The sequence below is a fragment of the Carcharhinus amblyrhynchos genome, chromosome 10, assembly GCF_965287045.1.
Source record: "Carcharhinus amblyrhynchos chromosome 10, sCarAmb.v2.hapA, whole genome shotgun sequence".
Lineage (NCBI taxonomy): Eukaryota > Metazoa > Chordata > Chondrichthyes > Carcharhiniformes > Carcharhinidae > Carcharhinus > Carcharhinus amblyrhynchos.
In genome coordinates this window covers 41,963,598-41,975,393 of record NC_137333.1, presented here as the reverse complement: position 1 = coordinate 41,975,393, position 11,796 = coordinate 41,963,598, and the positions used below count along the sequence as shown (strand labels likewise).

The 11,796-nt window shown below is 45.3% G+C and overlaps 1 protein-coding gene across 1 annotated transcript in view; it reads left to right on the top strand.

The window, feature by feature from the left end:
* The first annotated feature begins 1,983 nt into the window (after positions 1 to 1,983).
* The window catches only part of LOC145348880 (methyltransferase-like protein 21E), a 35,208-nt gene continuing 25,395 nt past the window's right edge, over positions 1,984 to 11,796 (top strand). Inside the window, exon 1 of the mRNA XM_080196918.1 lies at positions 1,984 to 2,083. The gene's annotated coding sequence lies outside the window, so the exon portion shown is untranslated. The remainder of the gene's footprint in view (positions 2,084 to 11,796) is intronic.

Here is an 11,796-nt window from a genome sequence, read left to right as displayed (position 1 = left end):
CTAAATATGGCAGCTCATTTGATGTGCATATACATGAACAGGCTTTGACTCATTTCCAATGTGAGAAATGTGCTATTTGGGATCATTTTATTAATAAAGCTGACATTGATATTGTTTTAGTGCGTACATTATTCTCCATATCGCAAATACTTCGCACTGCCCTCCTCTTTCACTGGGTAGAAAAATCAAGATTAAGAAAAGGTTTATCCCTTTGTCTCCATCACACTCCAGTCACAACATTCCAGTTTGTACTGAATAGTCTGACAAAACAATAATCCTGCCTCCAATCATTTAGCACTCTCCAAAGATCTGATTTTCCTCATTTATGTTTCATACTTCTCCCAAATTAAAGGGATACAGCATTTGCAAACTTTTGGTCCCATTTCTCTGGCTTACTTTGAAGTCTGATTCTGCATGTATCTTTTCTGCAACATTTCATGCACACCCTTTGAGATCTCTGAGTCTGCAGGCAGTCTCAACCCACTTGCTATTCATTCTATCCATAAATTTGCCTCTACTTTCTCAGAAACATAAGAAAATTTGGCATGTCAGGTACTACTCTCACCACTTTTACAGATGCACTATAGAAGACATTCTTTCTGGTTGTATCACAGCTTGGTATGGCTCCTGCTCTGCCCAAGAACTCCATGAAGGTCATGAATGTAACCCAATCCATCATGCAAACCAACCTCCCATCCATTGACTCTGTCTATATTTCCCGCTGCCTCGGCAAAGCTGCCAGCATAATTAAGGACACCAGACACCCAGACATTCTCTCTTCCACCTTCCTCTGTCCAGAAAAAGGTACAAAAGTCTGAGGTGACCTACCAAGGGACTCAAGAACAGCTTGTTCCCTGCTGCTGTCAGACTTCTGAATGGATCTACCTCGCATTAAGTTGATCTTTTTCTACACCCTAATTATGACTGTAACATTACATTCTGCACTCCTTTCTTTCTCTATGAACGGTATGCCTTGACTGTATAGCATGCAAGAAACAATATTTCTCATTGTATGTTAATACATGTGACAATAATAAATCAAATCAAATCCTAAATGCAGCTCATTGCAAAGTCAGCGGCTTAAAAATCTGTAGAATTTGTTGGCTTGGAAGTAAATGTTTTAAATGTCGCATTGACCCGTTTTGAATGCAAGATGTCAGAGGCTGCTGACCGGTCTCATGGATATTTGTCCCTTGGCAGCTTGACAAAGACTGTGCTGGATAGGAATCAGGGTGCGAGCAAGGTGCAGCCCAGAAAGGTAGACAGGTCTTCCATTGTGCCAGTTACCAGACTCAAGCTAACAGGTCCATTCTGGTGTCTGTCAGATGTGCCTATTAAGACAAAGAATGAAACAAACCTCTAGGTTGATGCTGTATTATGAAAGCTTCCAGAGAGATCCGCTTGCACTGGCTACGATCGAATGTCCAAATCAGGGTGATTTACGGAGCAGCTCGTTGAGTAGATGCACTGCGGTGAAAGTTTTCACAAGGTTCTGGCGATCTTCCACTGGGAATGCGCCGGGAATCAGAGAGATTGTTCCTGCCATGCCCTCGTGATCTCCGCTGACTTCCCGCCGAAGTCACAGCGGATAAGCTGGAATTCGCTCTAAAATTCCCGCACATTTTCCCAGTCATGTCAAATTTTCCAGCCTCTGGTCAGCAGACAGTCTCCAGCGATTACAGCTGCCAACAAAGTCAATGCATTCTGTCCACCCCATTCAGGACACGGGAGAGTTTGGAGCAGAATCCTTCTCCCAGGCATTCCCTTCTCCTTCCATCATCTCCAGAGGAATTGGAACCGCTCAGCACTTGGCATCAAGTTCACTTGGACGAGGCCAGTGTAACATCAAACCTCTCCAATCCCAGCAAAAGCTTGAGACAGAAGCCAGTATTTGAATTCTCTCCTTATAGAACGAATTCTCTATTGGATAATGTTGCTGTGGAATTGTCAATGACAAAACCACTTGGCTTTTGGAGGCGTGTCCACCGGGGTTAAGTTTATTTACTGCAATCTCAGCCCTCATGCTGCTAACACTTGTCAACAGTGAAGACACAGAACAGTTCCCAGTCTCTTTTGGGAAAAGGTACCCGTTTTGATGCATATTTTCATATTATTCATGTGACGTTCGTTTATTCAATTAGCAAACATTCATTTTACTTTCAATCACACAATTGGGTGTTTCTAGTTTATATTTTGGTCACGCTTTGCTGATATTTTTGCGCTTGATTTGAATTCCGATTTATCGTGCATTATTGTGGAAGAAATTGGTCGTGTGCGGTGTATATTGGACGCGTTAACATCAAGAGCTTTAAGCGAGAGGTCACGGAATTTTGTACGTACTTAAGGTGAGTTACACAAAATGCCATGTTAGTGAGGGATAGGTGTACAGTCTGGCTATTAGTGGCTTTAAATCTCTGCTGGAATATGCACAGCTGGCAACACAGAGTCCTGTTGGATATAACATGTCTTAAAGGATAAAGAGATACTACACAGGGAAGAACATGCTCCTGAAACGAGAAGGGGCAGGGTGTGGGGAACAAAGTAACAGCATAATTTAGAGGGCTTTAGCCTCAGTGAGGAACATTGTATGCTACACCTGCACTTCAATGAAGATACCCTCAATTGAATCCTCGACATGATGCAGCTACAAATCAATCTTAAAGCAGGGGAAGGACTGCATTGCCGGTGGCTGTTTATATTTGTTCACCGGATGTGGATGTCACTGGCAAGGCCAGCATTAGTTGACTGTCCCGAATTGAGAAGGTGCTGTAGAGTCACCCTCTTGAATCACTGCAGTCCATGTGATGTAGGTACACCCACAGTGCTTTTAGATTGGGAGTTCCAGGATTGTGACAGTGAAGGAACAGCAATACATTTCCAAATCAGGATGGCACGTGGCTTGGAGGGAAATTGCAGGTAGTAGTGTTCCCATGCATTTGTCTGTCTAGGTGGCAGAGATTGTGGGTTTGGAAGATACTTTCAAAGGACCCTTGGAAAGTGCTGCAGTGCATCATGTAAATGGTACATACATGCCGCTACTGTGTGTTAGGGGTGAATAGTGAATGTTTAAGGTGGTGAATGGAGTAGTGGATCAAGCAGCTTGCTTTGTCCTGGATGGTGTCAAGCTTCTTGAGTGTTGTTGGAGCTGTGCTCATTCAGGCAAGTGGAGACTATTCCATCACCTTCCTGACTTGTGCTTTGAAGATAGTAGACAGGTTTGGGGGGGAGTTAGGTGGTGATTTACTTGCTGCAGGATTCCTAGCCTCTGACCTGCCTTTGTAGCCACAGTATTTACACATTGATGCTGTTGGACCTGATGACGTTTTCCAGCATTTTCTGTTTTGGTTTTAGATTCCAGCATCCGCAGTATTTTAGTTTTACCTTTATACAGTTAGTCCAATTCACTTTCTGGACAATGATAACCCTTAGGATGTTGCCAGTGAGAAGGCTGTGAAGGAGACAGGGGGCATAAACTTTTGTATCCCATTCCATTCAGGCAGGAGCTGGAGATATTTGTAAGATGTTCTAGTTTGCCAGCCATTGTTGGATAAGATGGGAGTAGGAGAATTAGGGCAATAGAGAAAGAAAGAAATTTGGTTCTCGTTAAATAGTCTCTCTATTTAACAGGAACCAAATTTCTTTCTTTCTCAGTTGCCAGACAGAGCAGGTGTACAGTTACACCAGGACTACAGGCTTCTTGGTGATACAGGCAGTAGGAACTGCGTGAAGATCACTTTGTTGGGGTGATATGTCTGCCATACACCAGAACCAAAAGGGATTCCACTCCTTCAACCCTTCAACGTCCAGCTGGTGTGTGACTGTAGGCAGCAAATTGTGCAGCTCAGTGCTTAGTGCCCTGGCAGTGGTTATGATGTCTTCTTTCTGCAGCCGACTGCTATGTCATCAGCTACCACAGCAAATTATAGGGTTGTTACTGGGCAAGAAGACATGGCTGATGATATGTGCAACCAATGCACATGTGTACAACATGCATACACAGAGCCTTGCCACAAGACCATAAGATATAGGATCTGAGTTAGGTCACTCGACCCAAATAGTCAGCTCCATCATTCAACCTTAGTTGATTTTTTTCTCATCCCCAATCTGCTGCCTTTTCCCCATAACCCTTGATCCCCTTATCAATCAAAAATCTATCTATCTCTGTCTTAAAGACACTCAATGAGCTGGCCTCCACAATCTTCTGCAGCAAATAGTTCCAAAGATTCACCACTGTCTGGTGAAAAAATCCTCCTCAACTCTGTTTTAAAGGATCATCCCTTTAGCCTGAGGTTGTGCCTTCTGGTTCTAGTTTTTCCTACTAGTGAAAACATGCTGTGCATGCCCATTCTATCCAAGCCTTGTAATATCCTATAAGTTTCAATAAGATACCCCCTCACCCTTCTAAACTCCAGACCCAGAATCCTCAACCGATCCTCATACGAGAAGCCCTTCATTCCAGGGATCATTCTTGTGAACCTCCTCTGGACCCTTTCCAAGACCAGGATATCCTTCCTTAGATATGGGGTCCAAAACTGCTCACAATATTCCAAATGGCGTCTTACCACAGTCTTATGCAGCCTCAGAAGTACATCCCTGCACTTGTATTCAAGCCTTCACAACATGAACGCTAATATTGCATTTGCCTTCTGAACTGCCGAATGAATGTGCATGTTAACCTTAAAAGAATCTTGAACAATGACTCCCAAGTTCTTTTGTGTTTCTGATTTCGTAAGCATTTTCCCATTTAGAAAATAGTCTATGTGTTCCTCCTCCTTCTGTTGCGTCCATATGTGTCCGTTCCTCCTACCAAAGTGCATAATCTCACACTTTTTTACATTGTATTCCATCTGCCGCTTCTTTGTCCACTCTCCTAACCTGTCCAAGTCCTTCTGCAACCCCCCTTTGCTTGCTCAATACTTCCTGTCCCTCTACATATTTTTGTATCATCTGCAAACTTAGCAACAGTGCCTTCAGTTCTTTCCTCCAAATCGTTAATGTATATTGTGAAAAGTTGTGGTCCCAGCACCTACCCCTGAGGCACAACAGCTGCCATCCTGAGAAAGGTCCTTTTATCACCATTCTCTGCCTTCTACTAGTCAACCAAACCTCTATCCATGCCAGGATCTTACCCCTAACACTATGAGCACTTAACTTATTTAACAGTCTGCTATGCGGCACTATGTCAAAGGCCTTCTGGAAATCTAAATAAATCATGTATACTAGCTCTCCTTTATCTAACTTCCTTGTTACCTCATCAAAAAACTCTAACAGATTTGTCAGACATGACCTCCCCTTGACAAAGGTACGCTGACTCAGTCCAACTTAATCACACAGGCTGGAACAATGGTTCTTGTCTTCTGGGGGAGTCTGTGGTGTTCAGTGGAATGAGTGGCAGGATTTATGGTGCGTTGTATGCTGCACAACCCCACCATCACAAGGGGACAATCCTAGTCACCAGTTATATAATGAGTAATTAAGGAGCAGGGAGAGGAGCAGTCGGAAGAGGAGGAGGAAGAGTGAAGGGAATATAGACATCTTCTTTCTATCTGGGCTTTCCATGAAGGAATGATCGAGTGAGACAACAGCAACCACACAGCCAATTCCCCATTCACCAACCTTTCCATATCTTATCTTCCCTTTGTCATTGACATCACAGCAGCTTGGTCTTAATGCACAAATAAAACTCATCCCAAAATAATCATTCCCAAACCAAATTTATGATGGAAATTATTTTGCATACAAAAGTTAATAAAACATATGTGCGTTCCATTAGTGCCTGTGTCCTGTGTGTCTTCATCTGTCCTGGTGCACCTCCATTGTGGTACCCTCTGCAGCATAGCTGGTGGGAGGCTGCTGAGCTTCAGTATTAGAACCTTGCAAATGGTCTTGGATGATAACCTTGAGGAGTTGTGGGTCAGAAGTTCCAGCTATAGATTGCATCCCCTGGGCATGGATGACAACAGTCTGGGTTGGCTGGCCCAGGGTACTAGTGGAGTGGCAGTGGTGGGTGGGTAAATGCTGTCTTCCAAGAGAAGGACCTTAGGTTTGTGCTTCATGAAAAAATACTCCCACTGGACAGCACCACAGCAATGCTAGAGATCTATTGGAGGACAGGTTGTTAATGTAACAACACACAATCCTTTCCACAATGTAATCCACACCCTCTGATGGCAGTCTCTCACAAGGCATGATCTAACCTTGGCTGAGATGTTTGACTTTCCGCTGCTGATGCTACAATGGAAATTGTAACACTGGCTTTCAGACACTACATCGTGACTGGATCCACAAGTGTGGAAACAGAGTTGGCCTCCACTTTTGCTGGAAAGAAGGCAGCTGGAGGCTCAAGGTGAAACCCTGTGCCCGATCGGTGCTAGATTCTCCGCGACATTGATCACAAGCCTTTTGCCATTTCATGTGCATACCCAGCAGTGTTTAACATCTGGTTCCTCTGTAACAGAATACTCATTGACCTGGTTGCTGTTTTAATTTTGTCCCATATTTGGGCTGCAGGCCACTCATTTCCATCTCTCACCATGTACACATCTTGCTTCTGATCTAACCTCTAAGATATGCACAGTGCCAGTTCCTCAGCTGCTGGCTACAATTGCAAATCAAGTAGCGGTTCTGTTTTCATCATCACTTTGGTCTTGCTGTTCTTCCATTCCTTGGCCAGGTTGCTCTTGTTGAGCATCTTAAAGGAGAAAGACATAACGGTAAGGACATGGTAGAGGCACAGGGGTGTGGGCAAGAGGGTGTGGATAGGGATGCGGGTGGTGGGGGGCAGTGTGGGAATGTGCGAGGTGCACACTTTCATAGCATACAGCTTGCAAATAAGAAGTGAGTGTGGGATGCATGAGAAGTGGGATTTGGGTCAAGGATACAACAGATACCGGACCCCTTATCTAGTGACACAAAGTCTAGAAAGACCCAGAAAAATTAGACCCTGCACTGGAAACTACAATCGCCAGTAACATTGCTGCCTGTCATAGCCATGTTAAAAGTACTGAACCCTTGCTTTTTGACTGCAGGATTAACAGTGGAAGCAGACTTGATCTACCGTTCAGCCCTTCATCTCCCTGTTCCAATTGGGTCAATCTCAGTGGAGAAATCAGCCTGCTTTTAAGTTATCCTCCCCCACCCCACACGTTCCCCTGCTCTGTCCCCAACCACGTCCCCCACGTCTTCCCCCCCTCACATTTCAGCCCCCCAAACCCTTCACATTTCACCTCCTCCACCCCTTCACATTTCACCTCTCATTCCCCTGCACATCTCACTCTTTCCCATTCCCAATCACATCATGCTCCCCCGACTTCTACCTCCCCATTCCCTGCATGTCTCCCCCTGCACCTGGTACATTTTGGCTCCTGTGCTTTCTAGATATATTTGCAGTACCTGTATCATCTTCAATGGTTTCAGCCCCGCCACTAGCCAAAGCCTCAGCAGTGGGTACCTCAGCCACGCTTAGCATTGTCTCTTCGATGATGGGACAAGAAGTGCAGACACTCTGGTCTCCCTTTGGTTAAATCCTGCTGTCTCTGGTTGTGCCACACTGGGGCTGCAGGCGAAGGGAATGTTTCAATGAGTGTGGTGCAATGAGTGCCTGAGGTGCTGTCTTGGTTGAACTGCAGTGTGTGCAAGCTGTGAGATGTGGGGGTGAGCTGCTAATTGTGTGGGAGTGAGGTGAGGCATGGCATATGAATGTTAGATAGGAGTCAATGATAGAGACTGTTCGTAGGTGAGTGGTTTGGAATTGAGCTTTGTCCAAGGCTACCGTTGTAGTTAATTGGATGCAACTTTTGAAGATGCATTCACTGTAACCTTCATGCAGCACTGCATTGAGGCCTTTGGTGCTTGACTGCTGGCATCAACCTCCAAAGCTATCTGCTCACACTCCTTCTGGAGTATGAGATTGAGTGGGGTTCCAAGTCCCATTGGACATCCTGCCTCTATCAAGTTCTTTGGCACAGTGTTTAAAAACTTTGTAGTTCACTCACTCCCACATTATTGCTTTCTCCACTGTTTCCCAGGTCACATTTATTTCCCAGACAGTTCTCAGTGCATGCTCCTGTCAAACTGTATCTCCTCTTGTTTGGATGGACTGCTCCAGGCTGCTGAGGGTCCCTGTGCACAATCTCATTCTGCTCCTACAAGCACTCCAGCTGCTTCCGCATGAGGTTCTCTCTAAGAAAGAACTCATGTCCTTGAGCCGCTGAGGTTCCACTGCTGTGAATGGAGATTTGGCCGAGCACCAAATTCTCTGTTCTCACTGGCAGCAGTGGTGGGGTGTCCGACATTGGAGAATTTCAGCCTCTGATGTTCTGGTAACAGGGCACATGTGTGATCTCTCTGGCTCTCTCCTCCACGTCCTGTATTGACCTCAGCTGCAGTGTCCCACCACCGGTCCAAGTTTTCTCCTTAGTTCCCTGTGAGGACAAGAGGAAAGCAGGAAAACACACTGAACACATCCTGCTCATCAGTGTGGTTTGAATGGTGGTCACACACATTTTACAACATGGGTGGCCTCTCTTCTGAATGTCTCACATCTACATAGAATTCCTGGTTACAGGCCATGCATTGTGCAGCTGATGGGTATACAGCAAAGTGAAGATACTGTATCAGGCAAAGGACTGTGGGAGCAGCAAAGGACAGGATGTGCAGCAATGGGACATACAGGGGAATTGAATGGACAGTGGCTGTTGCTGTATCTTGAACAGATAGTGAATGAACACAGATCCCTGTGTGTTATATTCTGAGAAAAATATGACCCCCTGACAGAGGCATGACTTAGTATTTGTGACCAAAAAGACAGTGATTTATTAGTGCCTGTCATTGGAATACGTGACTGGGAGCATATTTAGTACTGGCAAGATCTCTACAAGAAGAGACATGGAGGGTGGAATTTTACGAGACTTTTTTTCTAAGTGTTCAGCTAGCATGAAAACGGGAGATTTCCTGATCCATATTTCGGGCGAGCTTGCACTCCCAATCATATGCACTCATCTTTGAAAATATGGGCTGGACCATTTCTAGCCATAAGGGGCAGTGGGCGGGGCCTAATTCGCCAGACAGCCAGCAGTTTAGATTAAAGTCATAAACTGCGCTTGTGCAGGAAAACTGTAAATAAACAGCTCTGCTGACAGAAGCCCCACCCATCCTACCACCGGGCCAGATACAACCCCTCCCCAATCCCCCCTCCATTTGACATGGGTCCTTCTGTACCCACAATCACCGGAAGAGGGTGAAGATTTGGGGTGGTGTGCCTGAGATCCAGGTCCTCACCCCCTTTGAGGAGCAGGCACTGGATCTTGCGGGAGAGGAGGAGATGCAGACTATTAGTGACAGCATGGTCGGGCTGGAGCATAGAAATGAGCAGCTGCCAATCTGCCACTTGTTGGAGAAATCTCAAGCAAGAGGCAGTCCAGATTTTTCTCCCTTCCTTGAATTTAACCTTATGTCCTGTGTTGCAGGAATGGACCCCTTGTGCCCAGGCCATCTGGCATCATGGCCCCCACTGCTCTTCCATCCATCATGCCTCTGACAGGGGGCAGAAGGAGGCACAAGACATGACATGCATAGGCAGCTGGGATCAAGTGGATCCCTTGAAGAGTATAGAGGGTGTAGAGATAGGGTTAAGAGAGAAATCAGCAGGGCAAAAAGGGGACACGAGATTGCTTTGCCAGGTAAGGCAAAGGAGAATCCTAAGAGATTCTACAAATACATAAATGGGCGAAAGAGTAACTAGGGAGAGAATAGGGCCCCTTAAGGATCAACAAGGTCATCTATGTGTGCAGAAGAGATGGATGAGATCCTAAATGAATGTTTCTCATCAGCATTTACTATTGAGAAAGGATGGATGTTAGGGAACTTGGGGAAATAAACAATGATGTCTTGAGGAGTGACAGAGAAGGGGGTACTGGAAGTCTTAAAGCGCATCAAGGTAGATAAATCCCTGGGACCTGATGAAGTATATCCCAGGACATTGTGGGAGGCTAGGGAGGAAATTGTGGGTTCCCTAGCAGAGACATTTGAATCATCGATAGTCACGAGTGAGATGCCTGAAGATTGGAAGGTGGCAAATTTGTACCTTTGTTTAAAAAGGGAAAAGCCTGAAAACTGAACTACAGGTCAGTGAGCCTCACATCTGTAGTGGGCAAGTTGTTGAAATGTATTCTGAGAGACAGGATCTACAGGCATTTAGAAATGCAAGGACTGATTAGAGACAATCAGCATGGTTTTGTCAGTGGAAAATGTCTGACAAATTTGATTGAGTTTTTTGAAGGGGTAACCAAGAAGGTAGATGAGGGCAGTGCAGTTGATGTTGTTTACATGGACTTTAGCAAGGCCTTTGACAAGGTACCGCATGGTAGATTGTTGCATAAGATTAAATTTCACGGGATCCATGATGAGGTAGCTAAATGGATACAAAATTGGCTTGATGACAGAAGACAAAGGGTGATTTTTCAAACTGGACCACTGGTGTGCCTCAGGGATTGGTGTTGGGTCCACTGCTACTTGTCATTTTTATTAATGATTTGGATGAGCATTTAGAAAGTATGGTTAGTAAGTTTGCAGATGACACTAAGATCGGTTGCGTAATGGACAGCGAAGAAGGTTATCTCGGATTGCAATGGGATCTTGATCAATTGGGTCAGTGGGCTGATGAATGACAGATGGAGCTAATTTAGATGAATGCCTTTTGGTAGATTGAACCTGGGCAGGACTTTCTCAGATAATGGTAGGGCATCGGAGAGAGTTATAGAGCAAAGAGATCTAGGGATAGAGGTCATAATTCCTTGAAAGTGGAGTCACAGGTGGACAGGGTGGTGAAGAAGACATTCGGCATAGTTGGTTTTATTGGTCAGAACATTGAATACAAGAGTTGGGATGTCTTGTTGAAGTTGTACAAGACATTGGTAAGGCCACACATGGAATATTGTGTACAATTCTGATCACCCTATTATTGAAAGGATATTGTTAAATTGGAAAGAGCGCAAAAAAGATTTACTAGGATGCTACTGGGACTTGATGGTTTGAGTTACAAGGAGAGGCTGGATAGACTGGGACTTTTTCTTTCTCTGGAGTGTAGGATGCTGAGGGGTGATTTTTTGGAGGCCTATAAAATAATGCAGGGCCTAGATCAGCTAGATAGTCAATATCTCTTCCCAAAAGTAGGGGAGTCTAAAACTAGAGGGCATGGGTTTAAGGTGAGAGGGGAGAGATACAAAAGTGTCGAGGAGCAATTTTTTTCACAGAGGGTGGTGAGTGTCTGGAACAGGCTGCCTGAGATAATAGTTGAGGCGGATACAATTTTATCATTTAAAAAGCATTTAGACAGTTACATGGGTAAATTGGGTACAGAGGGATATATGGGCCAAATGCGGGCAATTCGGACTAGCTTACTGGAGCTCACTCCAGAAGCACCGTCGTCCCATGGAGTAACCCAGGGGTCCACAGTAACCCCAAGGGAGGAAGGAGGGCCCGAATCCATGCCAGGGTGTTCCATCCAGGTGACTGAGGTTGTGGCTATGCTTTCTGACACTCTCCTTCCTGGCACCGGGGTATCTCAGGGGTAGTGGGATGAAGAGGGTGTCATGGTTACCTCCCTGACACCTGGAAGCTGGCCGGGCCCTCAAGGTCCAGGCCTCCAGAGGACATTCGCCAAGGGCATCACAGGCCATGGGACGCTGTAGACAACTGGCCACTTCCACCTCCAAAGTACATATTGGGAAGACACTGTGACACAGTGGTAGGCCACGAAAGTCTAAGAAGTTGTAGCAGCACTAAGATGGCATAGGT